Source organism: Bactrocera tryoni, unplaced genomic scaffold (genome assembly GCF_016617805.1).
Source record: "Bactrocera tryoni isolate S06 unplaced genomic scaffold, CSIRO_BtryS06_freeze2 scaffold_11, whole genome shotgun sequence".
NCBI lineage: Eukaryota > Metazoa > Arthropoda > Insecta > Diptera > Tephritidae > Bactrocera > Bactrocera tryoni.
The window spans coordinates 19,277,844-19,297,623 of NW_024395824.1; the positions used below are offsets into that span (position 1 = coordinate 19,277,844).

The window sequence follows — 19,780 nt, forward strand, 5'->3', positions numbered from 1 at the left end:
CAGGGTTAAGCTTTATATTTTCGGCTTTTAAAGTACACCCAACTCCCTTTTACACGGATTTGAAGTTACACGGTTGAGAAAAAAATTTTGTTTGTAAAAAATCTATCTCTAATTTAATCTACTACGGTTTCAAAATCACTGTCTTGAAGATATGTTTGTTTTTACCACACTTAGCACCATTGTTGAAATGAACATACATAGTAGTAACTGGAAAATCCCCTTATTCGAAAACTCTTACCTACACATTTTGTTCGCATGATATTTACATTGCTGTAATGGATATCTACTTTAGTCCAGTTCGTCGCAAACAATTGCGCTTGTTATCAAGTAGCGACGAATAATTATGTAGCTATGTAAAAATTTTTCCCTTATTTTTATTCTTGTTTTTCTTTTCTTTGTTCTGAATTAACAGATTTATTTTGTTTTTTACATGCTCTACCAATTTTTCATCTGTATCAATTATGTATATTAAGTTTTAATGTTCAATAACAACATACAATTTGTATGCATATCTGAAATTTTATAGTTTTCAACTTTTTTTACACGGTTTTTCGAAGTAAATATAGATAGCTCTTTATTTCATCTTACACTGTTTTCAGATGACATGGAACGAATACCCCATTTAACTATAGGAATCGCCTGTTTTTTTACACGGTTTTTTACACGGATTTCTGAGGAACGTATCTACCGTGTAACAAAAGAGTTGGGTGTATTTACTTCAGGTGAGAGTTTTTTACACATTTGTTCCATTTCCTCTACCTTTTTTGTATAAAACTAACAACCAACTAAATTTACCCTCTCCTGGAGGTGGTGTCTTGATAATTGGCATTGCTTTTAAAATTTTCTTATAATTATATTCATACATACAATTAAAAATATAAATTCAAAATAAACAGTACTTGGCAACCCTATGCCATGTGAATAATTATTGATCTAAATTTTTAGTATACTTTTAGGGTAAAATAATATAAGTAATTTTTTGTGGCGCCAAAAAAGTCTCCAAAACAACTGACGTTTTTCTCCTCTATGTCCAATAAAAAGTGATATCGCCGAATAACAAACCTTCCAATCCAAATTAGTCAGTAATTGTAAGTCGCTGCTTCTGCACTCCAATACACCTGAATACCGCGCCAGAGATAAAGAGATGCCCAATTCATCTCTCATTGGAAGTGAGAGAGCAATTGCTAAACGTCAAAATCTCATGAAGTTTGTTAGCTGATCGAGTTCTGGAGTTTTTGACGATCGTAAAAGAGGAGTAGAGAACGAATCATCTGATTCTATGTAAACTAAGGCACAGCTGAGAGGTGCCCATGCAGAAACGTCAAGGGGAGACCGGTGTTGAGTTTCTATTGGCATCCAAGATGGCCGGCTTTTACCCGGAAAATGGTTGCATTGTGTTATTTTCATAAAATTTATGGAAAATTTGTACCAAAAATATTCGTTATATATAAAACTTTAATATATTTTCAAAATAAAATCGTTTTACTTTAATATATGTTCATAAATAAGAGGACATTATGAGCAAATACATGAGTAATTAAGTTTTAAGTGGAAATAAGCAACCATGCCGAATAGTGGGGCCCAGAATATGCTTATTCACAGCCAAATATATATATTTTTGCCAGACAATTTCTTGGTTTTTATTTAATTATTTATTCTGCAAGCTGCATAAATTACCTAAACGTATGGAGACTCTTAAATACCGAAGCTCAAGATGCCGACCCATCAAAATCCCGACAATATTCATATATCTTAACAGTATTGCTATTAAGAATGGCGAAATAATGTTGTGTAAGTTAATTTAAACTACTTTTTATGAAAGAAGTATATTTACTGTACATATTTATACAATAAAGATATTGCAAATTCAAAAAAGAATGTCTTTAAGAAGCCTTTTAATGTAAAAACTTAGTTTAGAATTCAAAAATAATATGGTATTTTTTTTATGTACAGAGTTGCAGAAAAACTGACTAAATCGCTTAGAGCAACTAAACCATACTCACATTCCTAGACAAACATTCCATTTGGGAACGGGTAAGATTCATGATCGCCGGCGTATAGCTAAATTCTGACATATAAAACGTGTATGTTGCTTGTGATTAAACAAATTTATACTTAAAGTATAGAAAATATGGGTATTATAATTATCTCTTGATTTATCTTACAATGAAAAATTTTTGTGTTTTGGTCCACCCATTATCAAATATAATTTCCAATTTGTCCATGAATAAGTTAACTAAAACGCTTAAAAATATATAGCACATTTATTTATATCAAGAAGATATAATCAAATCTTTTGAAAACAGCATTAAACTTCATTCTTTAACCAAAATTAGAAAATAGAATTTATAAATGTATACGAGTATACATATATAGTACTACTAGCTCACCCCACCATTTCCAATTATTAGCGAAGACGATGTAAAATGTCTTCGGCAATGTCCTTTGTGTTCGCATCGCATAATTGACGCGGATTTGAAGGCTGATATGTCGAAATGATTACCGCGAAAAGTGTACGAACTTCATTTACATTTCAGTGATTAACATGTGCCAGCATTTGTAATTGCTGGCTTACTTCTCCAAAACTTGTACACACCGTACCATTCACAATACGCAATGACTCAAATGAAGTTGAACCGCGTACATTAATCAATAGCAACCGAAGGTAGAAACAATCGTCGTTTTTCGGCTGGACTGTGTAAATTCGTCCTAATGCATTAGTTGATAACACACCTGGATGTCCATTTACTGGTTGGCCTTGCTTTCTGCGTAACTATTTCTTCGACGATGCATTCCATATATGTCAAAGTATTTCCGAATAGAGCAATGTTCTCGCAAACGGATCACTGACGAAAGTTGAGAAAAAACTCGTAAATGTTAATTTTGTTGCTGGCGGTTTTTCCACTGGCTGTATTGTATTCTCTCGGTTGAAATACACTCTTCGGCCATTCTCCAAATAAACTGCGAGACGCATAACAGTCGGAAAACGTTCATGAATTGCAATAGTAAATATCCTTCAAAGCGCTTTATTGCAGTTCACGTATCGACTTTATCGTTCAAGACCAATAACCGCCATGTTGCTTCCTTTGGTGACGTAATTACAAACGTATTTTATCGATTACACCAAACTATTGAATGTGAATTAGATAATAATGGTGAATATAGTACGAACCGTGTGTTGTCAACTTCGATATTCACTATTCTAAATCGAATGCTGAATGTTCTGCCATTGTCGTCTGGTGAGCGACGCCGATAGAGTGGATATCCATCATTTCTAGTTTGTGTTTCCGGAAGAAAAGCACGTGAATAGTGTTTGGTGCATTTATTGTCAGGCATACAAACCGAGGTGGGATTTTGGTGTCCACAAGGTCCATGAACCATATTGGTTTTCATCACTTTGTATAATTCTGGATCTTTCTCTGCATCAGGAATTTCAGCAGAAATGATTTCATCAATTTGATCTGGTGTAACCACTATCCAAAAAGGAATTTGTGCGTGCGGCAAACCTCTCTTTCGCCACTCAACAGAGTACATCTAGCATCTAACAGCACCACACATACGTTGCTTCAAGAAAAAGTCCATCAAACATTGTAACTGTGGCTTGAAAAGTCAAGCTGTGACATCGTGACGATCGCTTGCTGATTGACCGCGATCCATAATTCCGCACGTATGTCACCGCATCCTGGGAGTACTTCTTACCTTGCCTTGCCTTGGGCTGCCATACGTTGGAGGCAAAAAGAATGCCGACCGATATTAGGGCGACCTCTTCGCAATTGATCACTTTGTGTGAAACTCACGTACAGTTTTCACTGAATAATTTTCAATAATTTTTCTTTTGAATAGCCGGAATAAAAAAGCAAGCGACCGAAATTGAACGATTCAAATAATTTACATATCAAAATATTGAAAAACAAAACAAACAAAAATTGAAAAAATGTGTATGGAAAAAAGTAACTTTTTGGAATGATCCAATTTTCCGACTTTTCCTCATGAAAAGTACATCCACAACGAACAACCTCTGAAAATTTCAACAAGATTGATGCAGACGTTCTCTTAGCGTTACTAACAAACAATCATTCATTCGTTTGTATGGGAAAAAAAGGGCTGCTTTTAGGGGTTTTCCGGCAAATATTCGAATTTTTTTGCCGTAAAAACTATCCATGAACCTCAACGAACATTTAAAAAAAAAAATGGCAAAATTGGTCCAGGTGTTGTTAAGTTATGCGCTTAGCAACACATTTTGCGATTCATTTTTATATATAACAAGTAAGGAAGATCTAAGTTCGGGTGTCACCGAACATTTTATACTCTCGCATGATAAAGTGATAATAGAGATTTCGTTATCCGTCATTTACATATTTTTCAAATACCGTATTTGTGTACAGTTTTATTCCGCTATCATCATTGGTTCCTAATGTATGTATATATTATACAGAGAAGGCATCAGATGGAATTCAAAATAGCCTTATATTGGAAGAAGGCGTGGTTGTGAGCCGATTTCACCCATATTTTTTACATGTTATCAGGGTGTTAAGAAAATATTATATACCGAATTTCACTGAAATCGGTTGAGTAGTTCCTGAGATATGGTTTTTGGTCCATAAATGGGCGACGCCACGCCCATTTTCTATTTAAAAAAAAGCCTGGGTGCAGCTTCCTTCTGCCATTTCTTCCGTAAAATTTAGTGTTTCTGCCGTTTTTTTTTAATCGGTTAACGCACTTTTAGTGATTTTCAACATAACCTTTGTATGGGAGGTGGGCGTGGTTATTATCCGATTTCTTCCATTTTTGAAGTGTATATGGAAATGCCTGAAGGAAACGACTCTATAGAGCTTGGTTGACATAGCTATGTTAGTTTCCGAAATATGTACAAAAAACTTAGTAGGGGGCGGGGCCACGCCCACTTTTCCAAAAAAAATGCGTCCAAATATGCCCCTCCCTAATGCAATCCTTTGTGTCAAATTTCACTTTAATATCTTTATTTATGGCTTAGTTATGACACTTTATAGGTTTTCGGTTTTCGCCATTTTGTGGGCGTGGCAGTAGGCCGATTTTGCCCATCTACGAACTTAACCTTCTTATGGAGCCAAGAAATACGTGTATCAAGTTTCATCATGATATCTCAATTTTTACTCAAGTTACAGCTTGCACGGACGGGCGGACAGACGGACAGACAGACATCCGGATTTCAACTCTACTCGTCACCCTGATCACTTTGGTATATATAACCCTATATCTGACTCTTTTAGTTTTAGGACTTACAAACAACCGTTATGTGAACAAAACTATAATACTCTCCTTAGCAACTTTGTTGCGAGAGTATAAAAATAGCTAATTTTGAGGCGCTCTCCCACTGGAATAAGTTGAGCATCCTTTTATCCCTGACCGCGCTTTGGATTCTCCGGATTGATGAGCAGATTTTGTTAATTCTCTGCCTTTTTTCACCAAGATTATTTATTTTTTTTAGCACGCACAATTACTCACTCCTTTACAAAGCAGAGTTGCCAGCAAGGTCATAATAGATAAATTTGAGAGAAAACTTGGCCTAGCCGCAACATAACTTATATCAGGATTTTCGAATATGCCGCTGACTTTACTCTATATCATTGGGTTTACACCTTAAAGTATTTCCATGGCTTTGATTTTTGCAAGTTTCAAGAGTATAAATTGTTCGGTTTCACCCGAAATTAGCCCTACCTGACTTGTTTATAATTGTTTTCTGCTCATCAATTATATTGAAGATTTCATGAATGAACACAAAAATGTTTCTCTAACCACTGGAGATTATGGGACATAGTAAAAATATCGATAAAATCCATTAGTCAACAACATGTCGCTATAGAGTATAACAGTTTTGTTCACTTAATGGTTCTTTATAACATCTAAAACTAATCGAGATAAATGTGAGGTATATAGCGTATAGCTGCCATACGAACGAAACTTTTTTATTTGTGAAAGGTGTTCTAGCTTCGGCGCAAGCGAAGTTATATTTATTGTTGTGTAAAATACGAATAAAACAGAGGTGTTTATTGATTTTTTCGGTATTGTAAAAATAAATATAAGGAAATATTCCACGTTGTTCTATAAGTTTTGTCGTTTGATACGAAAAACACAATTTTATGATTCAAAATACACTTTATTATTCAGTAAAATCTCCCTGAACGTTAGTACACTTGCTCCAACGATCCTCCAATCTGTGAATCCCATACCTGAAGTGAGAATCCAGATTGACTGATTAAAAGCGCTTGTCATGCATATATATTTTGAGTTCTGGAAACAAATCAGGTGAATACGGTGTATGCTCCAACAATTCGAACTTTAATTTATGAATTTTAGCCATTGTCAAAATGCTATTGTGACACGGTGCATTGTCCTGATGAAAACCGGGTCTTTTTTCACGAATTTTTCCTGCAATAATATTCTAAATTAATTGTTTTATCAGTTTGCAAGTAATCCACAAAGAAAATTTCTCTCGCATCCCCAAAAACTGATGCCATAAACTACTTTACCGATTTCGGGACACGAACTCGTTTCGAAGCCGAACAACCAGGTTCGACACCACTCTTAGCCTCTTGTTTTGATTCAGGATCGGGTCTATGAAATAACTCCCACGAAATAAGTCCCACTTTTAAAAACGAAATAAGTCCCACCAAAAATTGCTATTTCGAAAGTGGGAGTTATTTCGTTTTTAAAAGTAGGACTTATTTCGTCAATTGGTGGGACTTATTTCGTTACGCGTTTTTATTTTAAGTGGGACTTATTTCGTTTTGAGTGGGAATAAATTCGTTTTGTAAAGTGGGAGTTCGTTTTAAGTGAGACTTATTTCATTTTCATAATTTTGCATTTTAAGTGAATTCTTAATAATTTTTGCCGTTATTTGTTGCTCTTCACGTTGTTTCTCATTGAATTTCATAGTGTTCTTTTTGTTGCTTTTTAAAAAAAAATTATTGTATTGTAGAATATGCTTTCGAAAAGTTCCGTTACTTCTTGCTCTTTACGAAATGAATGGTATTGTTTCAAATTTGTTGTTAAGTGTGCAAGTTTACAAGACCTTATCATTATATTGATTAGTTAAGTTTGTGAATTTCAATAGTGAACATGAGTGTGACGACATACGAAATAATTGCAGGGAAGAGGAATAACAGCAAGCTTCTTTATATTTTTTTGAAGAAACAATTATATATTAAAAAGTGCACTAAATTAGAAAAACATTTTTATGTTTGTTATGGTTTGTTATGTAAAGGATTGTCCATCACGAATAATGTTATTTGGCAGCGAGTGCACTAAAGCAAAAAATTATAAAGCGCACAATCACGATAATCAAGAGGCTCTGTACAAAGAACTAAAATTTTTAAATAATTTGGTTCGGTATTTTATTCCATTCATAACTATATATAGATTTATATTATGTATACATATCTATATATATATTTTTTTCTATTTTAGGTATTCCCCTTTCTTTTCGTACTGATGACAAAAAGTCCCTAAAAGCATATCAGCATTTATTAAGTTATATACAAAGGATCATTATTGATCTGTCACAAGCAACTTTTATAACAGATTATAAAACAGGATTGAGAAGCGCAATTGAAAAAAGTTTCCCTGATTCAAAAATATTTGGTTGCTGCTTCCATTATTGCCAGGCATTGCGTCGATTCATAACCATGAAGGACAAAAGGCTCGCTCAATATATTCGGCAAAATAAAGAAGCGTCTTCCAACTACTAACCGAAGATTTAGGAAAATTGAACGCTTTAGATAGATTCAAATTATTTACAAAATATTTTGAGAATCAATGGATGCAAAAGGTACAATATTCCCTGTTATAGAATATTTACAAAAAGGTGTTATGATTTCATTATTACAGATCGGTCCACATAACTTTTCAGTTTTCGATTCTGAAATCCGCACTACGTCTGCAATAGAAGCTTACAATAGCGTCATAGGAAAAATCATTCCACAGAAGGCTACTTTTTTCAAATTTGTAGCATTTTTACAGATGCAAGAATTTGAAAAAGTAAGAAAATTTGAACTATTGATGAATACCAATGGTAGTGTGGGAAAAAAGCGTATTAAAAAGCCCTGTGTTTTGAAAGCAGATATGATTTCGAAATTCAAGAATGATCTCTTATAAGGTAATATAACTCCTTCTAAATTCCTTGACCAACTGGTGTTATCAAAAAATAATTTAATTGTACAAATGGAGGCTGATGAAGATCTTTTTGAAGAATTATCATATTTGGAAGAGGACTTTGAAGACGAGTCGTTAAACCATATTGAAACTAACCAGAATACAATTGATAATAATATGTGTATATAATATATATAAAGCAGCCAAATATCTTATTTTTCCTTGTAAGCACTTGAAAATTTGCAGTGAATGCTGTCTTACAATGCAAACTCACAAAATTGATCAAACCAGTAAACTAGTATGTCCATTCTGTCGTGCAGAAGTTCATGAAACCCTTCAAATATTTACCTGATAAATAAATGATTTTTTTATGGAGGGATAGAGCCATAAAATACGAGTATAAGGTCATTATGGCTTGATTTCTCATTTTTTTCTTATGCAAAAAGTTATATATTGGACATTTCGTAAAAGGGACAACCATAACTTTTTGTCCTTATCTCTCATGGCTCTCCTTTATTTGTTATTAATTACTTTATACTTACTATAATAAAAAAAACTTTAAAGAAATGTGTACAAATCGGTACCGAACTTAACTACTGGAAAAACAACATTAAAAAATTACGACGTAATTACGTATGTATGTGTTTTATTATATTTTTGGTAGGAAATTGGAATTCGTGTTCCATGTTTTCTAATATCACCATTACAAAATACAACTAATCCCAATGCCACGTTAAAACTATAATACCGTCTACCATGCACTCGATCTTCAAGCCATTTATAAAGGTCCATAATTTTAATCTGATGGTCCTTCCGAAACGGTTTCCATCTTAATAATAAGAACAATTGATCTGGACTTAATCCATTTACGAATCCAAACGTTGTTACTAGTAGACGTTCTCTATACGTTCCTTGACCGAAAAAAGAATTAATAATAAATTCTGGAACACCATCAAAATTCCTAATATCCATTCCATTAAGAAGCCTTCTGCAAGCTTGCATACGTTTTTTCTTTATTATTCCTCTGCTTTGATTATTCATATTATTCGACGTGTGTTTTTTCGAAGAGCCAAATACTTCTTATTTGAAATCGCATTAAACAGTGAAAAAGTGGAACTTATTTCGTTTATGAAAGTGGGACTTATTTCATTTAAGAAATATATTATTCACGGGGAAGTTATTTCATTTTGAGTGGGATCTATTTCATTTCAACTAAATTTTTAAATCATTTCATTTTGGTGGGACTTAATTCGTTTTCAAAAGTGGGACTTATTTCGTGGGAGTTATTTATTTTTTTTTAAGCAATTTTTGGTGGGACTTATTTCGTTTTTAAAAGTGGGACTTATTTCGTACCATATCCATATCCTGTATTTTGGATATGATTTCTGGTGTTGATGCGCTTTTTGGACGTTCTTCACGTGTATCGTCTTCAAGGCTTGTACGACCACGCTTAAATTCAGTGACCCATTTTTCTACTGTTTTAATTGTAGGTGAACAATCATTATACACTTTTAACATTCGTTCGTGAATTTCTTTTGGTGCTACACCTTCCGAAAATAAGAATTTTATCACTGCACGATATTAAATTTTTTCCATTGTAAAAAAATACTGTGACACAGCGACACTAAATGACTTGTAAACAAAGAATGAATTGACAGATTGAAATGGAACTTCACATACGTTCGTAGTGTACCAACAAAACCAAAAAAAAAATTGGGCTAGTAGCAATGTCCTCTCTTATCGAACCACAAAACTTATTGAACAACCTGGTATATGATATATAGGTTGTTCTTTAGTTCTAAAACTCGAGACCGGTTGAACTGATTGGGCACGCTGATAATGAGATAACTGAATACGAATTGTTGCTAAAACCACAAAATCAGTAAAAATGTAGACAAAAAATTCATTAAACAAAATTTTTTTTTGAAATTGTGGTTTTTTGGTATTATAAGAAGAAGCACCTTGCGACATAACACAACCGGTATATATTAGAATAATGTTTGGAATGTTAAGAAAAATGTTTTGAAGAAAAGAAAAATCTAGATGTCAATGGGTGGACTAATATTTTTATTTGGTGTCAACTACAATAGTTATTCGAGAACGATTTATATTGGGATATCACGCCCACGGATTCCGTTTTATCTTCATCGCCGCATCGAACTCAAACATTGTTTGCAAATCTAATATCAACATATTTCCCTTTGAATTCGGAAGATTTATGGATGAACTAAGGCATTGCATGTCGGAAGATGTGTTACATCATGTGCATTGTCAAATTTTGAACCCTACACTACAAATTCATGCAAAACTTTACAATGAGATATATATGTAGTTTTTCAAGAGGGCACTACAAAAGTAGACCGATAGGGACAGAAACGACGCTATATTTTTCACGCTCTTTTGACATTTCTCTTAAGTAAGGTTTGACATTTTATCATGGTAAGATACAACAAAGAGCCAAACGATTAAAATTTACTACCGAAATTCGGAGTCAGTGGCCTCAACTTTAAGTGTGGGTATATCAATAAGAACGCTACAAAAGTTTTTTTTTTAACAAGAACGGTTTGCGATATCAATGAATTTTTGTATTCCTGTGAAAGTACATTCAATGCTATTATGTATGTAACTCGATTTTCTTTGCAGGGCCAACACGGGCACGCTTGCAGTAGTACAGACGCTGAATCCTTCTTATTGAAAACCCCGTTACTAATAATAATAGAAGATATGTGTTTATTGATGATAAATATATGTAGAAGTGTCATGTTTGGGCAAGACAGCACTAAATCGCTCAATGCGCGATGCATTTAACCACGAATTACGAAGAGGATGATACAGAAATATTTAGCGAAACTGTCAAATGTGTCACAATTGAGTGCATAAAAAAGATAGCGTATGATAATTTGTGGACGTAGGAAAAACGTTCTTAACAAAATACAATTTCTGTCTCAAATTACCACTAAACATGCAAATAAACGATTTACCAATTTGCAACATCACCAAAAAAGCGCAATGGCGGAGTATCAACAAATATTTAACTTGATCGTTTAGGATGAATTAAACCCTGATCAACTGCTATCACAATTGAGTGCATAAAAACGATAGCGTATGATAATTTGTGGACGTAGGAAAAACGTTCTTAACAAAATACAATTTCTGTCTCAAATTACCACTAAACATGCAAATAAACGATTTACCAATTTGCAACATCGCCAAAAAAGCGCAATGGCGGAGTATCAACAAATATTTAACTTGATCGTTTAGGATGAATTAAACCCTGATCAACTGCTATCGACGAACTAAACGCATAATCACGTTTTCATTAATGTACATATACATATGTACGTTTTATATTCATTTGAGTTTTTTACTAAGCTTCCTTTAATAACCAGAAGAATGAATTCTAAATCTGTGATTGTGCATTGGTTAATGCGAAATATTTATGTTTTTACTAAAACATATCTGAAAGAAACAAAATACAATAAAAACTCAATACATTTCAAATAGCTTTATTGTAAATTAATATATTTTTGTAATTTTTCGATAGTTTGGATAGTGGACGAAACTAGTTATCGGGAAATAATATAAAAAATTCAAATCTTGTTTCTATTTGCTATCGCTTTTCTTTCCCCATCAAACTTATAAGAAGTCCCGTTACGTTATTTTACATTTTAGGTAACGATATGCTTTTGTTTGTATTTGTGTAATACGTATAAACGTACATATATAGTACATATATACATATATTCTCAGATGTTCGAATCTTGTTCAAAGAATTGTACACTAACAAATTTCCTCAAATTTATTTTTTATTTCTCTGGCATAGGATTGTTGAGCATCGGATAGAAATGTTTGGTGCGATGCTGTGTAAATTTAAAATATAATCCTTATCTTCCGTTCTATAAGGGTTCCCCTACATCGCGCTTGAAAGAAAGATACGTTTTTTAAATGCACCATGCAATTGTCGAAAACAACGATAAATTAAGATGGGGGTAGGGTTTTCATGGTAAAAAAAATCTTTTTTTTTTGCGAATTTATTTCTTAAATATGGTGTGAGCAATTTTTGCGGACCTTTTGTACATTATTGTATGCTCAATTTTGACAATGTGGAGTATTTTTTTCATGGTAAAAAATTACTTTTTTTGCGAATTTATTTCTTAAATATGGATTGAGTAATTTTATTCGGATCTTTTGTACATTATTGAGCATACTTTTGACAATATAGGGTAATTTTTTTGTCCACTTTTTTAGTTTATAAATTTTAGACGCGTTTTTCTCAAAACTACTTTTTCAAAGTCCGTGTTCACTGTCATTTCAAAACTGCCTGACCGATTCATTTCAAACTTTGTACACAGTTTTGACAAATAAAATACCCCGCCACATCGTTTAGTAATTTTCTTTTTTACATTAAGGGTGATTTCCACACATAAAATGGCGGATTTTTTTTAGTGGAAAAAAGCAGTTTTCACTTTAAATGGCCATTAAAAATTTTTAATTGAAAAAAAATTATCAGAGAACGAAGGGGGAAGATTTGATTATAATTTGACTATTTTTCTTGGTTTTTTATTTTCGGATAATTTCCAGCTGAGTTATGGTGAACACCGTAAAGTGTTTTTTTCTCAAGACGTTCTGGGAGAAGCTCTGTGACCGTCTTATGCTTCAATAGTTTTGTAAAAAGTGAATTATGTTTATTAGATATAAAATGTTGTTTATAGTTTATTAAAGTGAAAATGAATTGGTATTTAATTAAATAGAAGAATAGATTATTAGCTGCGTTTGATCTTCTTCGCCAACTGTATTCGACAACTGTATTCGCCAACTATATTTTGCCAACTGTAATCGCCAACTGCATTTTGCCAACTGTCGCTACTTCTCGAGATGTGAAGTTGGTTGCTGCTTGCCAGCATCACGCAGGGAGTTGCCAACATTACATTCGGTCACCAGTCTCTGATGACAAATCTTCATCAACCTCAAAATGTGCCCAAGGCTTCATATTATCAGCACTAGTGGATGTAACCTTGGATCCCATAAAATCTGCTGCTTTTTCGACAGCATATCTCTATTACATTTTTTTGATAACTTTTTATTTGAAATTTGAACTACTTTTATTGAGACTAAATCTGCTTTTTGGTATTCTGTACTCTCATTGTGCGACGATCTTCTTGGAATACCTCCAAAAATTCTTCTTGGATTAGTTTTATAATGTCACTAGACATTTCGCTTTTCAGCTTTACTCCAAACATAATTTCGTAAGGTGTAAATTTTGTTGGCGGGTGAGCGTGCGCGTTAATAGCTTTTCGTACCACAGCTGTATAATGGTACCACTTGGCTGGATTATTAGCCGACAACTTCGACATCATAGAAATAATTACTCTATTGACTCGTTCGATTTGTCCATTGCCTCTAGGAACGTCTGTTGCTATTTTTATATGCTCAATTTTATTTTCGTTACAAAATTCGTTACATAAACTCGATAAAAATGCTGCGCCTTTATGGCTGATAATACGATGCGGGTTTCCAAAAATGGTGACCCATGTACTCAAATGCTTTATTACCTCTTGAGTGTCTGTTGCGTTGGTCGGAAATAGCCAAACGAATTTAGAAAAACTATTAACTATAGCGAAAATATGCTTATAGTCCTTCGTCGTAGAATCTAAGATACCCAAATAATCGACTAGGATAGTTGCCTTATCTACCTTATCTATGCAATGCAAAAATTCTTCCTGCCTTCCTGCTTTGCGATTGTGTACTATGCACTCAACGCAGTTTGATATGTCCTGCTTCACCTTCTGTTCTAAATGTGCTATGAAAATGTCTTATTGGATCGCATGCATCGTCTTCTGCGAGTTCATATGACCAAAATTGTGTACGTTTCGTATAATTTCTTTCTCCATATTTCTCGGTACTACCAATAGCTCTTGACCTTCCATTGCTTATATAACACTCCGTTTTTCATGACGTAATCTGCGTATGATTTATCGTCGAGAATTGCTGTTATCGATTTTAGGTGCTCATCATTTTGTTGCGCTTTTTGAATTTGTACTTGTATCTGCGATGTAACAACCATAACCGGATAACGACTTAAGCTGTCAACGTGTTTCATTCTCTCTCCTGATCGATGTTCAATATTATAGTGAAAATCTTGTAGATACATAAGCCATTGAACCACTTCTCGGGGTACATCGTTTTTCGTGGCAGTCTGCTTAAACGCCGAACAATTGGTAACTAAATCAAATTGAATTCCCATTAAATAGTGACGCAACCTCTTCGTTGCTAAATACGCAGCTTTGACTTCGAGAAAGTAACTATGTAACCTTTCTTCTTGAGTTGAGGTCTTCCGACTCCCATAAAATATGGGATGCCACTTCCCTTCACGCTCTTGTACCAATGTTGCACCAAACCCATACTTCGATGCATCTACATGAAGTTGAGTTTTACCATTCTGCTTAAAAATTTTCGAAACAAGCTCTTTCTTCAGTAACTGTGTTAATGACCTAGCTATGACGGCATAATTGTGAATAAACTTCCTAAAATATCCCGCCAAACCTAAGAAAGCTTGGACGCCTCTGATATTTTTAAATACAACAAAATTTTTAACAGCTTTGATTTTATCTCTTCCAGGCCATACACTACCATTATGTATTTCATGACCCAAAAAACGAATTTCTCTTTTAGAAACTTGCATTTGTACCATTTTATTTACACACTGAAACTTTGCACCTTCTGTCCGAAAACAACAATATCGTCTACATATGTATAACTCCATGATACCGTCGTTTATCATCTGCTGAAAAATATAGTTTACGTAACGCATGAACACTGCTGGTGAGCTACAAAATCCAAACGGTGCCTTAGCAAATTAAAACAAACCTTCTCTGGTTACAAATGCTGTATATTTCTGACTACTTTTTTCAATCGGCACATGAAAGAACCCGTTTTTAGGTCCATAGCCGTAAAAAATTTCGCTGATTGCTTCTTCTCTATCACTTCGTCGATGATTGGAACAGGGAAACGATCTTTTAATACAGCAGTTAGTTTACAATAGTCTATGCAAACACGATAACTTCCATCTTTTTTCTTTGCAAGAACAACTTTACTGGCTATGTTTGCGTTGGATTCATGAACTGTACCAAGTTTTAACCACTCGTCCATTTGACTCTTGACAACGCCACGCTCTGCTGCAGATAATCTGGTCGGACTTTAATTGAAATTAATAAAGTCGTCTTTTGGTATTAATTTCAGCTGAATAGGATGTTCAATCGGATTAACAGGATTGTATTCATTAATTAATTGATTAACATCATTTCTATATTGAGGCGGTACATCAATTTCTGGCACCTATTCAATAATATTGTATACGCATTTTAATTCGACCTCTTCTTGTATATTTGTCTTATCGGAGAAAAAATATCCCTTAACATTAACCTCTAATTGGAAACGCTGAATGAAATCATATCCGACAATAACTTCGTTGTTTATATTATGATCAGCTACGACAAGAAATGCATGCTCAGTTCTTATATTATCAACTTCAACTTCTAACGATAACGAACCTTTCGCCGCAATCGCAATATTTCCCAAACCATACAATTTCGCAAAACTTTTTTGTAGGCTGTGATTGCCAAAATTTTTTTCATAAACAAATTGTTGCTTAAGTGACACATTTGCACCTGTGTATATTAAATATGAAATGTACTTGTTGCTAATTCGCATTAGCTTACTTTGTTTATCACTCGTTAGCATGTGAACCGTTCTCTTCTGATAATCATAATTTTTGCGATGTGACCACTGCCGTTGCATTTAAAACATTTTGTTTCTGACTTCCATTCTGCGCGTATGTGCGTAGATGACCTCCAATTGAAACAATGTCTACTTTCTGCGCGATTTTCGCCCTCATCGTCTTTAACATTTTGCGCAAGCTTCGTGTAGTTTCTTTTTGTACTGCGCCGCTGCTGTTCTGCTTGTAACTCATTTGCTGTATAATCCCGAAACACTCTTTTAGTTCTTTAAATATTTTAGAACTATACAATGGATATTTCAGATCATCACGCGCCTTTATTCCGTCCACAATGTAGCGAATAACTACTCCTTCTTCTATCGACCCAAGTGCTGCCAGCTTCCTCATTTGCAGAATATATTCGTAAAAGTTCTTGTCGTACTTCTTTCGCCTTTGCATTAACTTCTGATGTATGTCAGCACTGTTGAACTTTATATCGGATTCTTCTTTGAGCGCTTCGCACAATGAATCGAAGTTTGAAACACTCACTGTTTCTAGGAATAGTTTTGCCGTTCTCCTCATTTTATTCCTCGCATCTACATATTTTTGCTTTTCGGAAAGCTCATATGCGTCAACATTCTCGTTGAAGTTTTCCAACCACTTTTCAATTGGAATTGTCACGCCATCATATTCTGGAACAATTTTTTCGAATTGGTCGACTGACACGTTTTTGCCTGAGTTCAGCATTTTTAATAACTCTACCAGATCACTTGAATTTATACCATTACCACACACGTTCGAGTTCTGGATTTCGACTTTTTCCGCTGTTTTCTCCATTTCGATCAACTTAAAAGAAAACGTGTTCTCTCTATCAACTTTTACTAACCCTGGATCAACTTTTTAAGCTTCCAATAAATTTTTTTCTGCTACTTCCTTCCTCTTTTTGCTCGACCTGCTTATGGGCATCATTCTTACAACTTATGCGTTCAAAGGTTGAGCTTTAGCTTGAGCAGTTGAACGTTGAGACGTTTTAAGGTTGAACCCCCATGTAAAAAGTGATTATTATGTTTATTAGATATAAAATGTTGCTTATAATTTATAAAATTTAAAATTAATTGGTATTTAATTAAATAGAAAAATAGATTATCAGCTGCGTTTGATCTTCTTCGCCAACTGTAATCGCCAACTTTATTTTGCCAACTGTCGCTACTTCTCGAGATGTGAAGTTAGTTTCTGCTTGCCAGCATCACACAGGGTGTTGCCGACATTACATTTTTGCATCTAAAAATTACCCTAGATTGTCGTCAGAAGTATGGCCAATAATGTACAAAAGGTCCGAATAAAATTACTCAATCTATAGTTAAGAAATAAATTCGCAAAAAAAAATTTAATTTTTTTACCATGAAAACTAATGATCTAAACTACATAGTCTAGCGCAAATGCAAAATGCTTATAACTCCAAAAATGTTACTTGAAATATATGGCTCAAAAATGTAGTTATGCACAGAAAGTTTGTCATAATAATGAAAAAGAATTAAAATTATTTAATTGAAATTGAAGTTTTGATAGACTCAGTCAGGTTAAATAATAAACACCGTTAAGTATTTAAAAATGTTTGCACAGAGTTATATATCCTCATATATGAGTGAGCATTCAAAATTTGTGTAAAGCAACTAGAGGTAGAAAAAAACGATGTTTTTTTTATCGTTGCGTTCAATAATATATATCATAGAAATGTTCTCTGCATATTTTAAATAAATCCGACAGATAGTAGAATTTTCTCTAAACAACGTTTTTTCTATTTGCTTACCGCTATAGTCGAAAGCTGCTCGTTAGACTTCAATGAAGATTGTACAGCTACAAGAATATAAAAATGTAAAGAAACACATAAGGCATTATATCGAAGAACTTTTTTAATTATCATTCTTTACAAACAAGTAACTATGAGTTCTTTTCTCGAAAACCTAAAACCACTGTTTTGTTAATTAAAAAAAAGTTTCAATCCGGCAATGATTTGTTTATTTATAAAACATTTGTTTTATGTCCAATTGATTTAAGATGAATTTCCAAGGATTAGTGGTAGCAACCGTAGAACTGGATAAATACAAACAGTCATTACTTAAAAAAAATATATATATCAAGTCAAAATTTTGTTTAATGAAGCTATATTTCAACTTTTATAAAATAAAATAATTTACTGGCAAAAAGAAAAAATTATTTGAAATTGTAGTGTTTTCATATTTTCGGCTACACCTAACCCCTTATCTAGGCTATTTTGGTTTCTACTTTGCCTGTTATTTGTTATTTTATGAGACTATAATACTCATGGAAATCAAAAAAGTGGAAGTCAGGCGAATATGGAACGAATTGCTTCAAGAATCCATGCAAAATAAGCAATAACCAAGGAGTGTTTGATCATGGCAATAAAGCCTAACTTTGAGTAATACATAAAAAATGTCCATATTGGAAAATGTGGTTCGTCAAAAAAATGTATTATCTTGTTATACTACCCGCTCAAAGTGCGAAAGAACGCAACAGCCGGCTGACAAGGTAATGGCGTCCGGAAGGACTATCAACAGCGACTATTACATAGTATTATTGGACCGTTTGAAGCACGAAATCACCGAAAAACGGCCGCATTAATAGAAATAAAGTGCCGGTTCACTAAGTCAGTGCACCGCGACACAAGTCAATGAAAACGATGTCAAAAATCCATGAACTGAGTTTAGAGTTGCTTTTGATTTGAAAATAATGCTCGCTAGGTAGACATTTTCATCGAATGAAGAAATGAAAATGGACAAATCTTACTATAAACTACTTCTATTGGAAAAGTTCTATAAATTGAAGAGAACTAAAATAAACAAATTTTTCAAAAAATTTGCCTAGCTATGATAGGCCGGGGTCTTTTCAATTGACCTGTAACAGACAAAGGAGAACGATTAAATGCTATAAGCAGATTAAAATTTTTTCAGGTTATAAAAATTTATGCAGCTAGTTTATGTAAGTCAATGTTGACAGTAATAACTTCGAAGTCGTAGACGAACGAAAACCAAACTCTATAAGTCACTTATTATTCCTGTCCTGCTATATGGTGCAAAGGCATGGATGATGACAACATCTGATGAGTCGACGTTACAAGTTTTCGGGAGAAAGGTTCTGGGGAAGATTTACGATCCTTTGCGCATGGGCCACGGCGAATACCGACGACATTGCCATAGTTCAGCGAACTAAAAGACAGAGGCTACGCTAGGTCATGTCGTCCGAATAGACGAATACATTGCAGTTTTGAAAGTATTCCATGCAGTAACCTCGGGGAGAAGCAGAGGAAGAGACCTCCACTTCGTAGGAAATACCAGGGGGAAAACGACCTGGATTCTCTTGGAGTCTCCAATTGGCGCCACATTGGAAGAAACGACTGTCGTGTTGTTGTTAACTCGACTATAACCTCGTACGCAGTGTCCACGCCAGTAAAGAAGAAGAATATATTTATTTGATAAAACTTAGATATTGATATTAAAAATATATATAATTATTTAAGATAGGCAATTCGTATACTTACATCAGAAACTAATTAAGCTAACTAAGCTTAGCTCGGTAATAATATTTCATTGATAACACCATCTTGTACTTCGCCGTAAAATTGGTCATTAGCCGCCATTAACAACATATTTAGTAGAGTAATTTAGAAATTATATTAATTATAGCCACATCAATGCACTTTTCAAATTTTTGTATAAATAAAATGAAAAGAAATTAATAAAATAGGTTCACAGTTTTCCCGTCAATAAAAAAGTTGTATTATTAATTTTTCTTTCGTAGTTAACTTAATTTTATACTGATATAATGGATGTACTTGAGCCGCAGCTTCTTTTTTAAAAGATTTTGCGGGCATTTCGTATTATTTCAGACTTTTCACGTTTTCACAGTATCTAACGG

General features: G+C 33.8%; 1 long non-coding RNA gene across 1 annotated transcript; it reads right to left on the reverse strand.

Moving 5' to 3' along the window:
- Window positions 1-6,372: 6,372 nt before the first annotated feature.
- LOC120779621 lies at window positions 6,373-19,604 on the reverse strand. The gene is made up of 3 exons (XR_005705685.1): window positions 19,404-19,604; window positions 17,655-17,701; window positions 6,373-6,408 (listed from the first exon to the last, which is right to left on the reverse strand). It is a non-coding gene; the product is annotated as an uncharacterized LOC120779621 (long non-coding RNA).
- Between the last annotated feature and the right edge of the window lie 176 nt (window positions 19,605-19,780).